The sequence below is a fragment of the Manduca sexta genome, chromosome 2, assembly GCF_014839805.1.
Source record: "Manduca sexta isolate Smith_Timp_Sample1 chromosome 2, JHU_Msex_v1.0, whole genome shotgun sequence".
In the NCBI taxonomy this organism is placed as follows: domain Eukaryota; kingdom Metazoa; phylum Arthropoda; class Insecta; order Lepidoptera; family Sphingidae; genus Manduca; species Manduca sexta.
The window spans coordinates 6951305-6970300 of NC_051116.1; the positions used below are offsets into that span (position 1 = coordinate 6951305).

Genomic DNA, 18996 nt, shown 5'->3' on the forward strand with positions numbered 1-18996 from the left:
GAGAAAGTCTACAGCGAAACGAAACGAACAAAATACTATAAACGGTTAAATAATAACAAGCGTAAGCGACAGCGAGAGCGTGAGCGATCCGCGCCGCATGCGTCGGCTGACTGACTGCGGTCGGCCGGGGGCTACGTGACAGGCGGAGCGTACGCGTCCCGCTCCGACCGGTTCATGTGACGTAGGGCATTTCCAGCCGTAAGGATGTGTTACTATCCAGTAATTGCCTCAATTCGGAATCTGTTTGTTGCAGTATTACCAAGCGGTTTAAGTCAACCGGCTGAGCAATTTCGTCAATTCTGGATAGTGTATCTGCAACCACATTATCCTTACCGGATATGTGTCTGATATCCGTGGTAAATTGGGATATAAAGTCCAGGTGCCTGAACTGTCTGGGTGAGCAGTTCTCCTTGCGGGCGTGGAAAGCGTAACAGAGTGGTTTGTGGTCTGTATATACCACAAAGTCCCTAGCCTCGACCATATGCCTGAAGTGTTTGATGGCTTCATAAATTGCCAGCAGTTCCCTATCAACTCAACCTCAGTGAACGTGACGGGTTGCGAACCTTTTACGGTACCCTGAAGTAACGCATTTAGGGGAGCTTGTTGTTGGGCAGCGTTTGGGATAAATCTGCGGTAAAAGTTTAGCATACCTAAATATCTCCTCAGCTCTCTTGCGGTCTTCGGGACTGGGAAGTTTTGGATGGCCTCAACCTTAGAGGGAAGCGGTGTGGTACCTTCAGGGGTAATATGGTACCCTAAAAACTTTACCTCTGGAACACCAAAAATACATTTTGAAGTATTTATAACCATGCCGTAGTCCATTAGTCTCGTGAAGACTTCTCGTAGGTGACGCTTGTGGGTTTCCTCATCGCTAGAGAAAACTAAAAAGTCATCTAAGTATCCGCGCCGCATGCGTCGGCTGACTGACTGCGGTCGGCCGGGGGCTACGTGACAGGCGGAGCGTACGCGTCCCGCTCCGACCGGTTCATGTGACGTAGGGCATTGTTAGCTGACCGCTATATATATCGAATGTTGTACCATTTGTACATTGAAATGTTATTTTACAATTTTTATTTTAATGATAATAGTTTAGTATATTTTATGTTTATTAATTTAAGTTTAGTTTTACAATAGTATTTAGGTTTAAACAGATTGATTATTAGTTTTAAGTTTATTTTATTAATTTATAATTTTGTTTATAAAACTGATGTTTTGTGCGGATAATGCCGCCACATACTATGTAGTGATCTGTATGCCTAATTAAATCCAAATCCGTGTTCTTGCGCTTACTATTGACGAGACGAAGATGCCGTTCGCCTGATGGTAAGCGATACAACCGCCCACAAATAGCAGAAATACCAACACATTGAATTACAAAGTATTATTTGGTATTCCACTGCGCTCGCCATCCTAAAACACGAAATGTTAAGTCTTATTATGTGCAATAGTTACACTGGGTACAATGTCCTTCAAACTGGAACACAACAGCACACACTGCTGCCTGGCAGCAGAATTAGACATTGCGGTGGTACCTACCCAGACGGACTCTCACATATGAGACACCTACCACCTGAACCACCACCTCTTGTCTGGACTCATCGAATTTAGTGTTTTGCAGATGACATGAAAATGTTTTACTACCATATCTTCCCCTTATGACAATCTGCACTCCAGGCTGACTTAATTCGCCTTGAGGATTATTGTCATAAGAATAAACTCGACCTAAATCCTTTAAAATGCTCTGGCAATAACGTTTACTAGGAAGCTTGTGGCTTTAACTATAAACTACACGTTGGAAGGTCTAATCTTACCAATATACGGTAGGTCTCCACACCGAATGCACGCCCATGCACAGGGGACATTTGTCGCAGCCCTAGTCACACAGTTAAGTGTGTATACCTCATTGTTGCCAATTCATATTAAGGCCTATAAGGGCTCGTGAACATCTCCCTTCCTTCTCCTCTCCGCCCATCCTAATATGGTTCTTTCTCCTCCCACCATACATCCTTCCCAGCTATCCCTTCCCAATTTTTCTTCAGGACCCTGCAGTTGCTAAGCCGGGGGATTCCGGTGTCCTATTTGTGAGATTCTCCGATGATGACTGCGGGGTCCGATACCAAAAAAAAAACTCACTAATATGTAATGATATAAAGGACCTAGGTGTTAGCACAGTAAATTGCTCTATAAACATGTGGATACTATTATTAAAAAGGCTTCTTAATCTCACGGTTTTAAAATGTGGATCTTTAGATGTTTTTCTGAAGCAAAAACTCTTAACATATTACTTTACTGTACCTATGTAAGGACTCATCTAGAATACCCATGCATCTCCATTATGCAATTCCCGCTATTTCAAGTACATTGATCGTTTTCAAAACGTTCAAAAACATTTTATTTAATACTTTTATCACCCATAAATTCCATACGACTCAAATAACTATTTGACATTATGCCAAAACAATTTCAGTTACTGTCACTGTAATAACAATGGATATTTTCGAGTCACCTGGTCTTCTATGCAAAATAAATTTTACGACGGGATTTTTTCTGTTAAAAAAACTCAAAAAAAAAATATATTATAAAACAAAGACCCAAGTACGTCTGCCTGACTGAACGCGGTAAATTCAAATCTAACCGACGGATTTTGATAAAATTTGGTATGGATTAGTTTGAGACCTTGGGAAGAACAAAGGCTACTTTATATTCCGGGAAAATATAAAACGTAAGTATATCACGCGGGCAGAGCCGCGGGCAAAAGCTAGTATGACAATAATTGTAGAGTCCACATCCCACATGTCAGTAACCTCGTGGTCCCAGTTTAAATACTTACACATTTTGCCTTTACGCAATTGATTACTTTTTCAGTCTTACTTATTAACTTGTTTTAGCGTTAAGAGGTGTTTAAGAATTGCTTAAATAGCTGTCAAAAACATCACCGGTTTTCTATAATAGTTTAAACCTTATAAAAAGGCAAGATGGCGGGTTTTGACTAGAGGTCGCAAGCCGGGATTCCGGATTTCGACATTTTTGAATTTATTTTAGGTCAGTACTGAAAATACCGGTTTTGAAAAATGGTCCGGTATTGCGACTCCCAGTTTTAACTTACAACTGATCGAGTAAATTTGTGTTTTAACTAAACATACCTTTGCGATTTTTTTATAAGCAAGAATGATTATAATATATTACCTAATAATACATTCGCCGTACGCGGTATCAAGTATTTTAGTCTCAAAGTCGCGAAGGTATTTGGCATGTACATAAATTTAATAATAGAATTGTCTAGTTGCATTTGGTTTCTCAGAATATCTGCATGATACAATTAGTACAAACAATAATGTATACGATGAACGTTACATTTAAGCTTCTAATAAATATAATAATAATAATAATAATATCAGCCCTGTATTATATACTTGCCCACTGCTGAGCACGGGCCTCCTCTACTACTGACAGGGATTAGGCCTTAGTCCACCACGCTGGCCTAGTGCGGGTTGGTAGACTTCAATTCAATTATAATAAATAAACTTGTTTAAATGAAAGAACGCAATACTTCTCGCTAAAAATATATCTGTGTTATAAGGAATGTTTACTTGATCCTTGTTTTACGAGGAGATAACAATACTGCGAATTTCCAATAATATCGTCAGAGATGGTGGGGGTAGAAGTTCATTCACCCTAGAAAAATAATAATTTACTTTTATGATATGATATATAAATGCTTTTAGACTGCTTGGGTGGTGTAGTTTTTATTATACTAGTTCGATTACCGCGCTAAATTGTGACTGGGTTTTTCCGTCTTAATAATTTATCAGTCAAAGCTCTGAGTCAAGAAGTTAGCGGTGTGACAACCCCGTGCCTCGGAAAGCACATTAAGCTGTTGGACGTGCGCCTGATCTCTCTCCGGTCGTGTCGGATTGTCGTCACCGGTCACCGGTTCATCTCCGGTGACGATCTGACTTTGTACGCTGGTAGCACATTGTTTTCGTATATTCGTTAATATATTTATTTAGCTTAACTAGCAATTTTAATTAGGCACCGACTCCAAAATTGGTATCCAATATATACCTGTTATGTGAAATTATTTTTTGGTTTTTGAAGGCGGTATAATTTTTTGTTAAAATTATTTTTTTGACATTTATATTTGCATTGTACAGGAATTGCGGCCCGGAATATCGGCGGGCGCGGGTGAAAAATGGCTTTAAGTGTTGTCAGCCTTATAGTAAATTTTCAGGAAAAATTGCGATAACGCGGTCAGGCGCTTTCACAAATTGATGTGAACATTTTTTTTAAATTTATTTATTTATTACAAACCAACCTAATACAATATTGTCCTTATTAACTATAGTAACTATTAAATAATACATAATACTACAATATCTAAACTTATAATATCAAATATATCTATTTTTGTATACGCTTAACATTTCTAAACTGTGAAATATGTAACATCCTATTAATTAATATTATAAATGTTTGTTCCTCTTACACGAAAAAAATACTGAACGGTTTTGGATGAAACTTTACAGTAATATTGGTTATACATCAGAATAACACATAGGCTACAATTTATAATGATATTTTGAAATTTGGTCATAATATAACTATACATATCAAGTAAGGCGGAAAAAAAACATTTCGGAAATCCCCTTCACGCCGGCGAAGCCGCGAGCAAAATCTAGTCTTATATATTTATCCCACATAACAAATCAGACATAAAAACAACTCTATCGATTTCATTTAAAGTACCTGAGAATATGTCTACTCTGTCATGAGTGACGTTATTTATTTTAATTATTCCCTTCACAGCTGTTTTCTCCAGTAGATTGGTTCTGGCTACCGGGAGTAGTTATAGGAGCCATCCATACGTATCTACCTGGTACGCATAGGTTCAGATGCGGCAGCCCTCCCGGGCCATGTACACCTCGCAGTAATTTTATTATACAGAATCATTTTGACATTGCGTTACTAAATTAAACCACATACCCATTGTACTTGCAAATAGAACTTTTTAATAAGTTACTTGAGTCGTAGATGTAAAATGAATAAGTGTAAATTTCGAACAAAATAAATATTAATAAAAAGTAATTTTAATTTTACGCACCTTAATGCCACTACTATTACTCTAAGAGAATTCGGTACAGCAGCAACATCACACTTTCAGTCAGAAATACATTCACTCACACACCAAATTCGCATTAAACTACAAAATGATCAAGAAATCAGAAAACTAAAAACAGGATTTTTGGTGACAATATTCGTTATTAATGGATGATTTTTGGCACAATGTCATCACAGGTAAAGACGAGTATGTGGTTTCATTTAGTAACGCAATGTTAAAACGACCCTGTATATGCCGCAAGTGTGAAGTCCCGGCAAACCCCACTTATGTCACACCATACCCATTACAAATAGTCTGGGATACATTAAAGGGTCTTTTTATTAGTCGTGACAGTCTTGATAGAGTGGTTGTGGTCGTAATCAGTCCTGCATTTGTAAATAGGCCATATAGGCCGCAGCCTATGTGCGGCAGCCTCTTAGGGGCGGCAGATTTCAGAGGACAATCACTCGATTTAATTAATTATACGTTTATTTAACTTCAGTGCCTTCCATAATACAAACAAATGGAAAATTATTAAGTATTTTAGAAACCTACATACATAACCTACATATATAAAGTGGCCTACACTCATAAGAAATACAAATCCGACGCACTGGTTGTGTAGTGTTTTCCGTAGCTGATGCAATGCGCGTCACGATCTCTCGCCATATGTCTGTTAGAGGTTATTTTGGTGGACTTATGTACGGGACGGTACACGGCAGATTGAATTGATCGCAGCATGAGCGTCCTTCCCGGCGGTCGAGTGCCTTCCACCTTGCCATGGACTACAACACGTTCCAGACTGGTCGCCTCGCTTAGAAACGTGTCCAAAGAAAGCGAGTATGCGTGAACTGTACTAAAGCGGATAGTCGCTGCTTGATGGCGAATCCTTGTAGTATCGAGACGTCTGTACCCAAGCATTCTTCTCCAGCACCACATTTCCAAAGCATCTACAGCCGACTCATTTATTCGAAACTCTAGGGACTCTTAAATTATTACGAATCGAGCGTTCGAAATATCAAATGGTTCGAAATTTTTGCGAGAAAAGAAATAAAACTTCGAATTATGGTGCTATACTGCTATTCTTTAACAATGACCAAAGTTAAGAGGTATGTACATACCCGTACATATTCAAAATGAGAATTAATTAATCTTTCGAAATAACTTTGTTATATTGGTTTGCGTCAAAGTACATTGCTGATTCTCAGACTGCCTCATACTTACATACGAGAGAGAGAGAGAGAAAGATTGCAATTTCTGCTATCATTCTCCTTCTTTCTCTCCGCAACTGCGACGAAATAAGGCGTCGTTTTATTACGTAGCGATGATATTTTCGTACGAATTACCGCGAGCCTAAAAATGTATTAATTTAGAAATATAAAGAGGTTTTCTGGGGAACTCGGGATAACTTTGAATTATAGAGGTTCGAATTATCGCAGGTTTGAATAAACGAGAGTCGACTGTATCTTCTTTTCTTTAATCTTTCGCAGTGTCCACGTTTCTGGAAATTAAAGGAATATTGGTAAAATTAGAGTTTGTACAAGCCTGATCTTTGTGGCTTTAGTGATGTTTCAGTTTCGACATATTCTCTTCATTATTCCGTATAATTTAGAATAGAAGTGTCTTGTAAATTTATTTTGGACCCGCCCTAACATAATACTTTATCGCTCTCTTAATAAAATAATGACCTATTTCAAAATTGTTAATATGTGGGAATTGTCAAAAAAAAAATTTTTAAATAAAAAAAAAAAAAAAAAACAATTTGTGTTTGCGACCTTTTTTTTAAGTTACTATAAAATTGAACTTATTAAATAATAAAGATAGGTAAAAGATGAAACCTATAGCATGAAAAAAAAGGAAGAAAAAGTAAAGTTCGCCAACAGAAATTAGTTTTTAGACGATTGCCACAAATTAACAATTATGGAATAGGTCATTTTTTTATCTAGGGCGTGCATATTATGTACTAACAAAAATAACACAGCGATATAATTGCTCGAGAATGCCAACCCCAACCTATAACCACATAATCATTTTATTAACCCGCAGCACTAAAATCATACTCAAACCGTAGTTACCAAATTTGGCATTCACGAGCAAAACTAACAGGGCGTAAACAAAGAAATATATTACAGCGTGTAAAATTCCTCCTTCCATCCCATGACCCCCCCACATTCCTAAAGGAGGGCTATGGTTGCTAAGCCGGGGGATCGCTTGTACACCGTTAGCAGGTACCCACGGTGACAACCATGGCGTTCCAAACAACATAAATAACATTCAAATTCGTTTAAAAATCTTATAGCCAATAGCTCACGGTTATTGGCTATAATCCCATTCTCAAAGCCACAACCAAAAAATCAATCATTTCTAATAAAATAACTATATAACAAGTGCAACACATAGTATACGGTATTGTGTAGTTATGAATTCACATGTATGAGTACACCCCTGTGACCATGAAGGGTGCAATATCTTCAAAACGTCGCGTTGGCAAAAAATTATAATTTAAAAAACCACGATTAAATCCGAAAAATACACTACAATACTTTTTTTAAACGTCTGTGTGTCCATTGGATTTTATTATTTGATAGTAATCAAAGATCTTACTAGCCACGTCCTTTATAGGTACTTGTATATTGTATGTATTATGCCGGCGCTATACAAAGCAAAAATATTTGAATCCTTATTTGAACACAACACATGTATAGAACGGTATTTGCGTATTTGTGCAAAGTTTGTTTAAATTTTGCGTATTTGCCATTTGGTATCGGTTTTTTGACCACACATCAAAGCGTTCAAAGTTGCTTGCTTGAAGGAGAACCGATTATATGGAAACCTAAAAGTAAAAGCCATAAAAATTTTAATTTGGTCAGTGTCTGTAACTGTGTTCCAATGTGTGGCAAAGTCTTTGTTCAAATATTTGTCTGTGTGGCGTCGGTATAAAACTAATGCACTACCATAGACATCCTTTTATTTAGTTGGTACTTACACGGGGTCATTAGGATCGTCGCCCTCCGGTGGCGAACCGTCTGGGACCCTCGTGGGCCGTGGCATGCCAATAATACTTTTAGTAGGCACATTTTCTCTGCAAACAATAAAGTTGGAAGGTCAGCATTATTTTTTATTACTTTGAATGATGAGACGAGCTTGTCGTTCGCCTGATGAAACACCACAGTAGAAACACCATCCAACACCATGAAATACAAATTATTGTTTGGTATTCCACTGCGCTCGCCACCCTGAGACATGAGATATTAAGTCAAGTAGTTACACTGGCTATAATGTCCTTGAAACAGGAACATAAGTGACTACACACTGCTGCTTGGCGGCAGACATTACGGTGGCACCTACCCAGGTGGACTCTTACATATGAGAGACCTATCCCCGTTATATGGGTAAAGCTACTGAGGCAGGCGGGCAAGAGAAAGCACACAAATTTTATGGGTGTCATACGTTTCCGTACAAGTTGGTAATAACCTATATTCGATTGTGTACATTATTTTATAAGGCGCGTTGGGGTAAGATCGTAGGAGGTGTAACATCGTATAAATCAAATAACTCGCAATTGTGTTATAATTTTTCTTTTCAGACAACACTATCTGAGACCCCATTTTGTTCCCTACGTTCCACTAGTTCACATGAACGATTCCGTCAAGTAAATAATGTTTACGGTGCTAACAAACAAAATATCGGTATTTAGTTGTTCCCTGGCAGATCCGGATTAACCCCATGCAAGAATATGCCTAATTTTAGTTTAGTATTTACTGTTTTCAATTAATTTTGTAGTCATATAGTATCATAAAGGAAATAAATCTTGTGACTTATTTATTCAAATTTGTCGAAACACCTATATTCCCTGACATCCGATCTTTACGCATACAATTATTTGTCGTTAAAGAACGGATAAAAATCGTTCGATCTAGCACTTGTAAAATATTGCAAGTTTGTATCAAAATTTACACATGAAAACGTCTGAACTCAGTAATTATGTAATTTTTTTTAGCTCAGGTGAATGATCAATTTTGTTTATTTGGTATTTATTTACACGTATATGTACTATTTCTTCGAATATTTTTAAAAATATTTACAGTGTCAATCATGAGGGGTAAGATCATAAGCCTAGAACTATTAAAAAAATAAATTTCGCTTCTAAAAATATCTCACGATATTTTTAAAGATTTTTGAATGTTTATAAATGACTATCTAGATCAGAATATGCTCTTTTTATGGATTTTAGAATCCCTGTATCATAGACGATTTTAGATAGTAGTCCGAACTATACCTGTGAAGGTCCTATCTTTCTCACACATTTCTAAAAGTATGGTACTTTTTTAAAGCCTTATAAAACATTAACTGTTATTTATAAGGAATTTAATAAATATATACTATTTAATAACATGTAGCTAAGTTAATGATTCATTATGATAACTCGTATAGAGTTCTTGTAAAAAAATAATTCGAGAACACTGTTTAACACGTCGAAAAAGCGTCCGATTTAACCCCAACGCACCTTATGTAATAAAAATTAATACGAAAAGAAATCTTTTGTGTAATCATCATCCGAATTGGTTTAAAAATAAAACAGTTAATCATATTTAAAATATATAACTTATGTATACTGGTTAGTAATTTTGGAGTTATTGGCTAATTAAAATGAAACATTTTCTTTATAAATTTGTTATTTTGTTAAACTAGCGTACTTAGCATTTTTAATTAGTCAATATTGTGTTAATTTTTTTTAACTGTTGAATGTATTTTTAAAACCAGTCAACTACCCTATTGTTTTTCGCAGCACCCCCGCTCGCGGCCGAGCGGTTACACCACGCCATTACATAGATTAACGAACTCTAAAAATCAATGTAGGTGATACGTACAGTTCCTTAACAATTTCCGTATCAAATGGCTCCTGTGTTTCTTCTGGAACATCAATATCGGTGGCGTAGCCCATTCTTGGTATGGAAGATGGCTTACAAGGTTAAATAAGTAATGATGATACTGGAACAAGATAATATTAAATTTGTCATGAGTGAATGCAATGACGTTTTACAAATATACGCGTCATAGTCTAACAAAATTTTCACATAAAAACAGCGCACTATTTGCTATATTCACACTTGTATAGCCCTAGCAGCCGACGTCAGCCGTCGACAGCCGTGCTCAGAACAATGACAAGCACAGCCGTGGCCATCTGGTTTATTGGTCTCTGGTCGCCATGACAGTCAGAGGGCTGAGCGGCAGTAAATACCTCCGCCAAACAATATAACAGGCCTTTATATCTCGAAATACTACTATTTTTTTTTAATTTAACATGGTCCTTAATATCGTAATTTTCTGCAACGAATACATTGCAACGTTGAGTTTTCGGACGAGCTGCACTTTAGTCCACCCCGTTCATGAAGGTTGCAAAGTCTTCGAATCGTCGGGAGAATATTATAATAAAAATATAGCGATAAATTCCAATAAATTACATTTCCATGTGTTACGTTTGCGTAATGCCGGCGCCACATACAGACAAATATTTGAACAAAGACTTTGCCACACATTTGAACACGGTTTTTCCTGGACCTGCCATACAGGCTTTGCAAATTAATTCGCTCACAGTATTCAAACAGCCAACAAACACGATGGACCGCGATTTTGTGTACGCGGTATACTTGTACTAAGCGCGTTAGGGTAAAATCGTAGGAGGTGTAACACCGTATAAATGAAATAACTTGCAATTGTGTTATAATTTTTGTTCTTAGACAACACTACCTGCGACCTCATCTTATTCCCTACGTTCCACTAGTTCACATGAATGATTCCGTCAAATAAATAATGTTTACGGTGCTAACAAACAGAATATCGGTATTTCGTCGTTCCCTGGCAGATCCGGATTAACCCCATGCACGAATTTGCCTAATTATAATTTAGTATTTACTGTTTTCAATTACTTTTGCAGTTATATAGTATCATAAAGGAAATAAATCTTGTGACTTGTTTATTCAAATTTGTCGAAACACCTATATTCCATGAGATCCGATCTACACGCATACAATTATTTGTCGATAAAGAACGGATAAAAATCGTTCGATCTAGCACTTGTAAAATATTGCAAGTTTGTGTCAAAATTTACACACGAAAACGTCTGAACTCAGTAATTATGTATTTCTTTTTAGCTCAGGTGAATGATCAATTTTGTTTATTTGTTATTTATTTACACGTGTATGTACTATTTCATCGAATATTTTTAAAAATATTTACAGTGTCAATCATGAGGGGTAAGATCGTATGCCTAGAACTATTAAAAAAACAAAGTTCGCTTCTAAAAATATCTTACGAAAATTATTAAATTTTTTAAATGTTTATAAATGACTATCTAGATCAGAATTTACTCTTTTTATGGATTTTAGAATCCCTTTTACATATACGGTTTTAGAGAGTAGTCCGAACCATACCTGTGAAGGTCCTATCTTTCTCACAAATTTCTAAAAGTATGGTAATTTTTCAAAGCCTTATAAAACATTAACTGTTATATTTAAGAAATTTTAAAAATATATACCATGTAGTATATTTAATAACATATAGCTAAGTTCATAATTCATTATGATAACTTCTATAGAATTCTTGTAAAAAAAATATTTTGAGAACACTGTTTAACACGTTGAAAAAGCGTCCGATTTAACCCCAATGCACCTTACTAATTATGTAATAAATATAATTACCTATTACATGTACCTATAAAATAATAAACTAAAAAGTCCGATATAAAGCAAGCTAACAATTAACTTGTTGTTCTGATCCAGGCGACACTGAGCAAATTTAAATTGTTATGGCTTTTACTTTTAGGTTTCGATATTATCGGTTCTCCTTCAAGCAACTCCGTAAAACTGAACTTGCGCAAGTGTGGCAGGATACGCAAAGTTTTTAACTCTGAACGCTTTGATGTGTAGTCGAAAAACCGATACCGAATGACAAATACGCAAACATTTAAACAAACTGCACAAATACGCAAATATATTTGCTATGTGTGGCGCCGCATAAACACAAGAAATCGTTTTTAGGTTAGTTTTTTAGATGTCGAATTACAGTTCAAATATTGTCACAATTTGAGCATAACAATATCGAATTGTGTTCTTTATGTACAATACTGATCTTGCATTGACAAAACAACGCTCAAATATGGCACACCTAACACCCGCATAAAAAAAATGATAAAATATAATTTGATCACCAACTACACCGTAAATGCATACAATAACCCCATGATACAAACACTTAATTTTTACAAATTATCAATTATCATTGCTACTATTGCATTATTTTTCCTAGCACTCGGAATATATAAAATTTATAAAATGGCCCTATCCTACCAAACAACGCAATAAAAAAAAATACCTCAGACTTCAGTGCTTTCCTCTTCCTATTCACAGAAACAATATCACGTGGGTAATAATAAATATAGGACTAGTTCACAATACTGTCGTGGGCACTCGGCTCGACAGACCGCGCTTCACTAAGAATATCAAAGAATTGTGTGTGCTTTTGTATGTTATATATCGGTACTATTAGGGTTTCCACTTTTCATGACAAAATCAGGACAATTTCTTGTGGAAAATGGGTGAATATTTTTTTTTCAGTAGGTACAAGTTTTCAAAAATGTGTCGTAATTTTCCTTGATACTTTTATTTCTTTATTTACATCAATGTATTAAAGCGGACCTTATGCCGAAGGATATTTGACGTCTGATCATTAAAGCAAAAATCCGTTACACGTATACATCTGAGGGCGTCACGCTCAAGCGCGACATGCAATACTATATAACCCTAAGATGTTGTTATTACATAGATATGTTGTCAGAGCTCAAAATTGGCTAGACGAAAGCAAGGTAATTGCCCGACATTCACTTAGTCAACCTCCAAGCACTATTGCAGCTTCATCGGCTTACTAACTTTTTGTATTTTTATAAATGAAATGCCTTCTTGTGTTTTCAGACGATGTACAAATTATACTCCAACTGTGAATGAAAAGAACGTTTTATATCGCACGTAAGTAATAAGTCTCAAGCACGTTAGTAATCTCTTTAACTTATTTTTAACTAACAAATGCATTTTTTTTTCTTCTGTTATATGGCTACACTCACTGAGTTGCTGTGCTACGCCACAAATGCATTTTATTCGACTGTCATGGTGACCAGAAACCAAACAAGATGGTCACAACACAGCGCGGCGCGGCGGTCGACGCTTGGGCCGTATTAATGCGAGCTGCTAGGGCTGTACAAGTATGTAACTATAGTAAATAGAGCGCTGTTTTTATGTGCAATTTCGTTAGGCTACGATGCGTCTATTAGTAAAACGTCATTGACATAAACTATTTAACTTTCGCTATTTTACGATTCATAATGTTTGTAATGTACCCATTTTTTAATTACTCAGATGTTGATCAATTGAACATGGTTGGGCGTACGCGTGTCATGCATGAACTCAGTACGAGTGTCATATGTCTACAGAAAAAAAATTAACTAAGGGCTTAACAAAGATCGGTATGAAGTATATTGGTATACGGCATGACGCCGTCATAATAGGGTGCCGGACTCATTTTTGTTCTTTACTTTTGTCAAATATTTACGTTACATAAATTATAACAGAAAAGAAATTATTAAAATCCGGTAAAATATCAACAAGTTATAAGTCTTAGAATATCGGTGGAAGGGTTAATTAACAAGAAACAGAAAAGAGATGAAATACCCACATTTGACGTCATCGGGAATTGCGACGCGTGCGAAAGAAACAGATGAAGCGATATCCCCTCAACGCGCCCATTTCTGCACGTTACAATATTTTAAATATGAATTACTAGCCCATTTTTTAAACCAATTTTTATGCAATTTTCGCAGGAGTGCTTCTTTTTCGAATTATTAACCATTACATATAGAATAATGAACAAAGTCAAACATAGGCCGGTCCCCTATTGGGACTGTCCGGGAAAGTCGAAACGTATGGCAACTGTGCGTAAAATGAGGAAAATACTGTGAGTCATTTAAAACTTTATAGGTAAATGTTATATGATTTTTTACGTGTAACGAGGAATATCATTGCGTACTCATTCAAATTAAGTCATAATGTACTCGGAACTTACATGTACCTATTAGGAAACAATGACAGCTCTATACCAAATATTCTTTGGCCTAAGGTATTTAATACATTGAAAGAAACTTTCATTATGACGCATTATCTAGTTAAATAAATTTTATTTAAAAGTCATGAAATAACTAAAATTTTCCGGACTTTAATAATTATTATTTCTATCTATTATTAATTTATTTGTACACTTATTACATATTAAATGATAATGTAGTACTTAATTTAACAAATTTTCGGACGGTGTGCGCGTCATCGCGCATCGTAAGTATTAACTCTCATAATTTTTACCTAACGCACGTACTTATAACTTAAAAAAAAAACTTTTTAACAAAATATTTAACCGCCTTCGAAAATACTAAAAACCAAAAAATAATAAATAAATTACGTTTTCATAGTGTATTGTGCTTAGTTTAGTAATATGTTTACCTATACTTACTACTACTTACCTATACTTCTTTAGGATGTTTAATATTGTGAGTAAAAATAACTTATAATATGTAGTTAAGCGGTATTGATATTACATTAATAACGAATATTTTCACCAAAAATCCTGGTTTTAGTTTCCTGATTTTTTGCTATTTTTCTAGTTGAATACGAGTATGGCGTGTGCGTGATTGTATTTCTGAATGAAAGTATGATGCTGCCACTGCGACGAATTAGAGTAGAAATAATGGCATTAGGGCGCGTAAAATTAATATTACTTTTTATTAATATTTATTTTGTTCGAAACTTACACTTTTTTATTTTACATCTACGGCTGAAGTAACTTATTGTAAAGTGTTATTTTCAAGTAAATAAGTATGTGGTTACATTTAGTAACGCAATGTCAAAATGACCCTGTATAATGGAGAACGAAGAAAATGAATTATTTTTAGAGAAAGTTGATGAAAATACGGAGTGGTCGCCCGAAAGGAAAATAGAAGATAGGGTGAAGAAAAATGGTAGAAAGCGTAAAGGGAATCCTGATACTAGCAAATAATAATAAATAAGCGGCAAAGGATGATGGGCAAGGAATACATTAGGCATAAAAGAATGGACAGTGCGATATTGGCTCAGAGCAGGAGAGAAAACGAATAGTGACAAGGAATCTGAACGAAGTGCTATAGTAGCCACAGAAACGAAAAAAATCGATCAGAAAATACTTATGTATTTATTTAAGGACCTCCAACGAAGGATACACGGCATATAATAAAAACAATGTCGTAGCATTTTTACAATTAACAATGTGACGTGCCTCTTCAATTATAGGAGATCACAGCATGCAAAGTTATATATTGGTACAGCGGCAAAAATAATAATATTTGTTATTAATGTTATTTAGATATATAAGTAGAAACTTAAAATAGACAAAAAAGAATAAAACATAATAAGAAGTGACAAAACATAACAAAGTCTTATGTTATAACATGTGGTGGTGAATGTGATTAATTATAATTTATTGTGAGTACGTAATAATTGCAGGACTTGTTTTCTGTACTTGACGGCGCTACCGAAACTACCTTCTCATTACTGTAGACAATCTTCTTCAAAGTTATATTTAGAACCCATCATACTGACAAAATTACAATTGTACCGCCTATATTTAGAATACTCTTTCACAAAATGAACCCGTGGCCTCTAGGAAGGTATTTGAAAGTGGTTTATTCAAAGAGAGCATCGGCCTATTTCAACCAAAGAAAGACGCATACGATCAGTGCTGCGCTCACAAAACAGGTAACGTGCCAGATGAACAGTATTTCAAACATACTGAGCTAAAAATCTTAGTTAGAACTGAAAAGAGCCTTGACAAAGAAGCAGTACAAAAAGGATCATTCATGCATTAACTGCAGATCTTCAGGCAGTTAAATTATGTCCTTCATTAAAAGCCATTGCACTTTATTTTAAGACAAAACTTGCCGTCCATAATTTAACAATTTACAACCTAGGAACCAATGGAGTGACGTGTTACTGGTTCGACGATACGGCGCGGCATGCGACTTAAAAGCTACAATGCACGCATCATTTATTGTAAATTATATAACTAAATTACTGGAAAATGATCCCAACGATAAAGTATTATTCACAGATGGCTGCACAGCTCAAAATAGGAATAATGTTGTGTCGAATGCGTTGCGTTTCGCCATGACCTAAAACATAGTCATAACACAAAAATTCTTGGAAAAGGACCACTCGCAGATGAAAGTCGATTCGGTGCAATCGTTGATCGAGCTAATAAACACTATTTTTAGGGTTCCGTACCTCAAAAGGAAAAACGAACCCTTATAGGATCACTTTGTTGTCCGTCCGTCCGTCCGTCTGTCAAGACCCTTCATCTCAGGAACGCGTGGAGGTATCAATAATAAAAAATACTCAAGTCTACTGTCCCTTGGAGCTGTGAAAAATCTAACTTCGAAGCCAACGCAATCAAAGATACGGCCGTTTATGCCGCAAATTTTCGAAACTCGTAAAGGAATTAAAACCTACAAGGTACCTCCCATGAACTCAGAATCTTGAAATTTGGTACGAAGCAACGTCTTATAATACAGATAAAGGAAAAATTGCGAAAACCGTAAATTTTTAGTTACATCATATAGTAAAAATATTTTTAATAATTTTAAAGTTACTACCCCCTCTTCTCATGAACGCGTAGAGGTATTCAATTGAAAGTCATATCAAATACTCAGGTCTATAATACCTTTAAGCTGTAACAAAATCGAAATCAAAATAAGCAGCAATTTAAACCGCATATTTTCAAACTCGCAACTACTCGCAAGGGAATCAAAACCTAAAGGGTACTTCCAGTCGACCTAGAATCTTAAATTTGGCATGTAGCTAGGTTTAATATAACAAAATTCCGAAAACCTCATTTTTTAGACCTTTGTCTTTAATTTATGCTCCTCCAGCATTCCATATTGTCATGTTATGGATTTAATTATGAAATAAAAATACCATAACTATGACTCGATTGTCGTGATGGGTGAATGTTTACTTATATACCTACACGTTTGTACGGCATCCTCGGTGCGCGAGTTTCTCGTTACTGCGATACCGCCAATGTAAACAAATTAAAAGCGGGATCGATTCCAATTTATACGTTTGTATTATTGCAAATTACGATGTTTCTGAGAATGTCGCGATAAGTGGCAAGTTAAAGACTGGCGAATGGGAAACTCGAGATAAAATTAAATACATTATGTGTTTATTTCATACTTAATGAATTTCTTGCGTTTACAGCTAGGGTAACTGTGGTAATGATTTACTTTTTGTAAACAAGCTGTGATTTAAAGACGATTTATTTTATCAAAAAGTGAAACCCCTGGGTGTATGACATAATGCAAGTAACTTTTACTGGTGGTAGGTCTCTCATATGTGAGAGTCCGCCTGGGTAGGTACCACCGTAATGTTTTTTTCTGCCGTCGAGCAGCAGCAGCAGCAGCAGTTGTGTTCCGGTTCTTTGTAGCCGGTGTAACTACTGGACATTATAAGACTTAACATCTCATGTCTTAGGATGGCGAGCGCAGTGGAATACCAAACAATACTTTGTGATTCAAGGTTTTGGATGGTGTTTCTACTGTTTATGGGCGGTCGAATCGCTCACCATCAGGCGAACAACAAGCTCGTCTCGTCATTCAAAGCAATAAAAAAAGGGCATTGACGCCTACGGTGGAGCATAGTTGATACATGTGCTATATTTGTATGAGAATAAAGGCCGTTAGAAATAAAACATTATATTTAGACCATATACAGGGTTATTATGAAATTGCGTTACTAAATTAAACCACATGCACTCGTCTTCACCTTTGCTGACATTGTGCCAAAAAAATAAATAACTAATATTTTCACGAGAAGTTCTGGTTTTAGTTTTCTAATTGTTTGATCATTTTGTAGTTTCATGTGAATATGGCGTGTGCGTGAATAAATTTCTGACTGAAAGTATGATGTTTTGTTCGAAACTTGAACTTTTTTATTTTACATCTACGGCTCAAATAACTTATTGCGAAGTGTTATTTCCAAGTAGATACATAAGTATGTTGTATCATTTAGTGACGCGATGTCAAAATAACCCTGTATAATGTAGTTTAAAAGTTTATTTAAATAAAAGTTTGTTTTAATGATGCTTTTTGTATTTACAAATACCGTCACTATGGACGAAGTTGTCCAATTCAGTTCGTGAAAGGTATGTCGCGATAGAATCCGGAAAATTAGTTTACTTTTCAATGTCAGAAATCTGATTTTAGATGGTGTATACTTGAGGCGCGCATCGCTTATCCTACCTAATACCGGATTTCATTATTCTATATTATCGTTGGTCCAGAATTCGGAAAATCGGGGGTTTCATATCCTTGCTTTGATATTGACTGGATATCTCGGGATGATTCATTCGAAACAGTTCGAAAAAACAAATTTTTACTGCTTCGAAAGTTACTGTACATATTGCGTGTTACTGTTATTACGTGGACAATCGAACCGATAATGTTGTTCGTCGTCGCAGCAGCAGCTCCAGTAGTTTATCGTCAGTTTCAGAAGCTCCAGAGCCAGACTTTGATTTTGTGAACAATTGCTTCATCTGTGCCAAAGCGATTCAGGAAGTAATTCGCGTACAAGCCGACAACCGCGGGTTTGTGTTGTACGTAATGAGAGTACAAAAAAAAATATTATGAACCTTATAAACACACGTTCTGATGACGTTGCAATGGACATTGCTTAACATTGAATTTCTTAACATTTTCGCTTATACCTTTTTTATTTATAGTACTACGACAAAAAGTTACTGGACCAAAGTTGTAGAGAATTTAATTT

General features: G+C 35.8%; 1 long non-coding RNA gene across 1 annotated transcript; it reads right to left on the reverse strand.

The window, feature by feature from the left end:
* Positions 1 to 6568: 6568 nt before the first annotated feature.
* LOC115451768 lies at positions 6569 to 12587 on the reverse strand. Its single transcript, XR_003939418.2, has 4 exons — positions 12473 to 12587; positions 9970 to 10090; positions 8085 to 8180; positions 6569 to 6599 (listed from the first exon to the last, which is right to left on the reverse strand). It is a non-coding gene; the product is annotated as an uncharacterized LOC115451768 (long non-coding RNA).
* Between the last annotated feature and the right edge of the window lie 6409 nt (positions 12588 to 18996).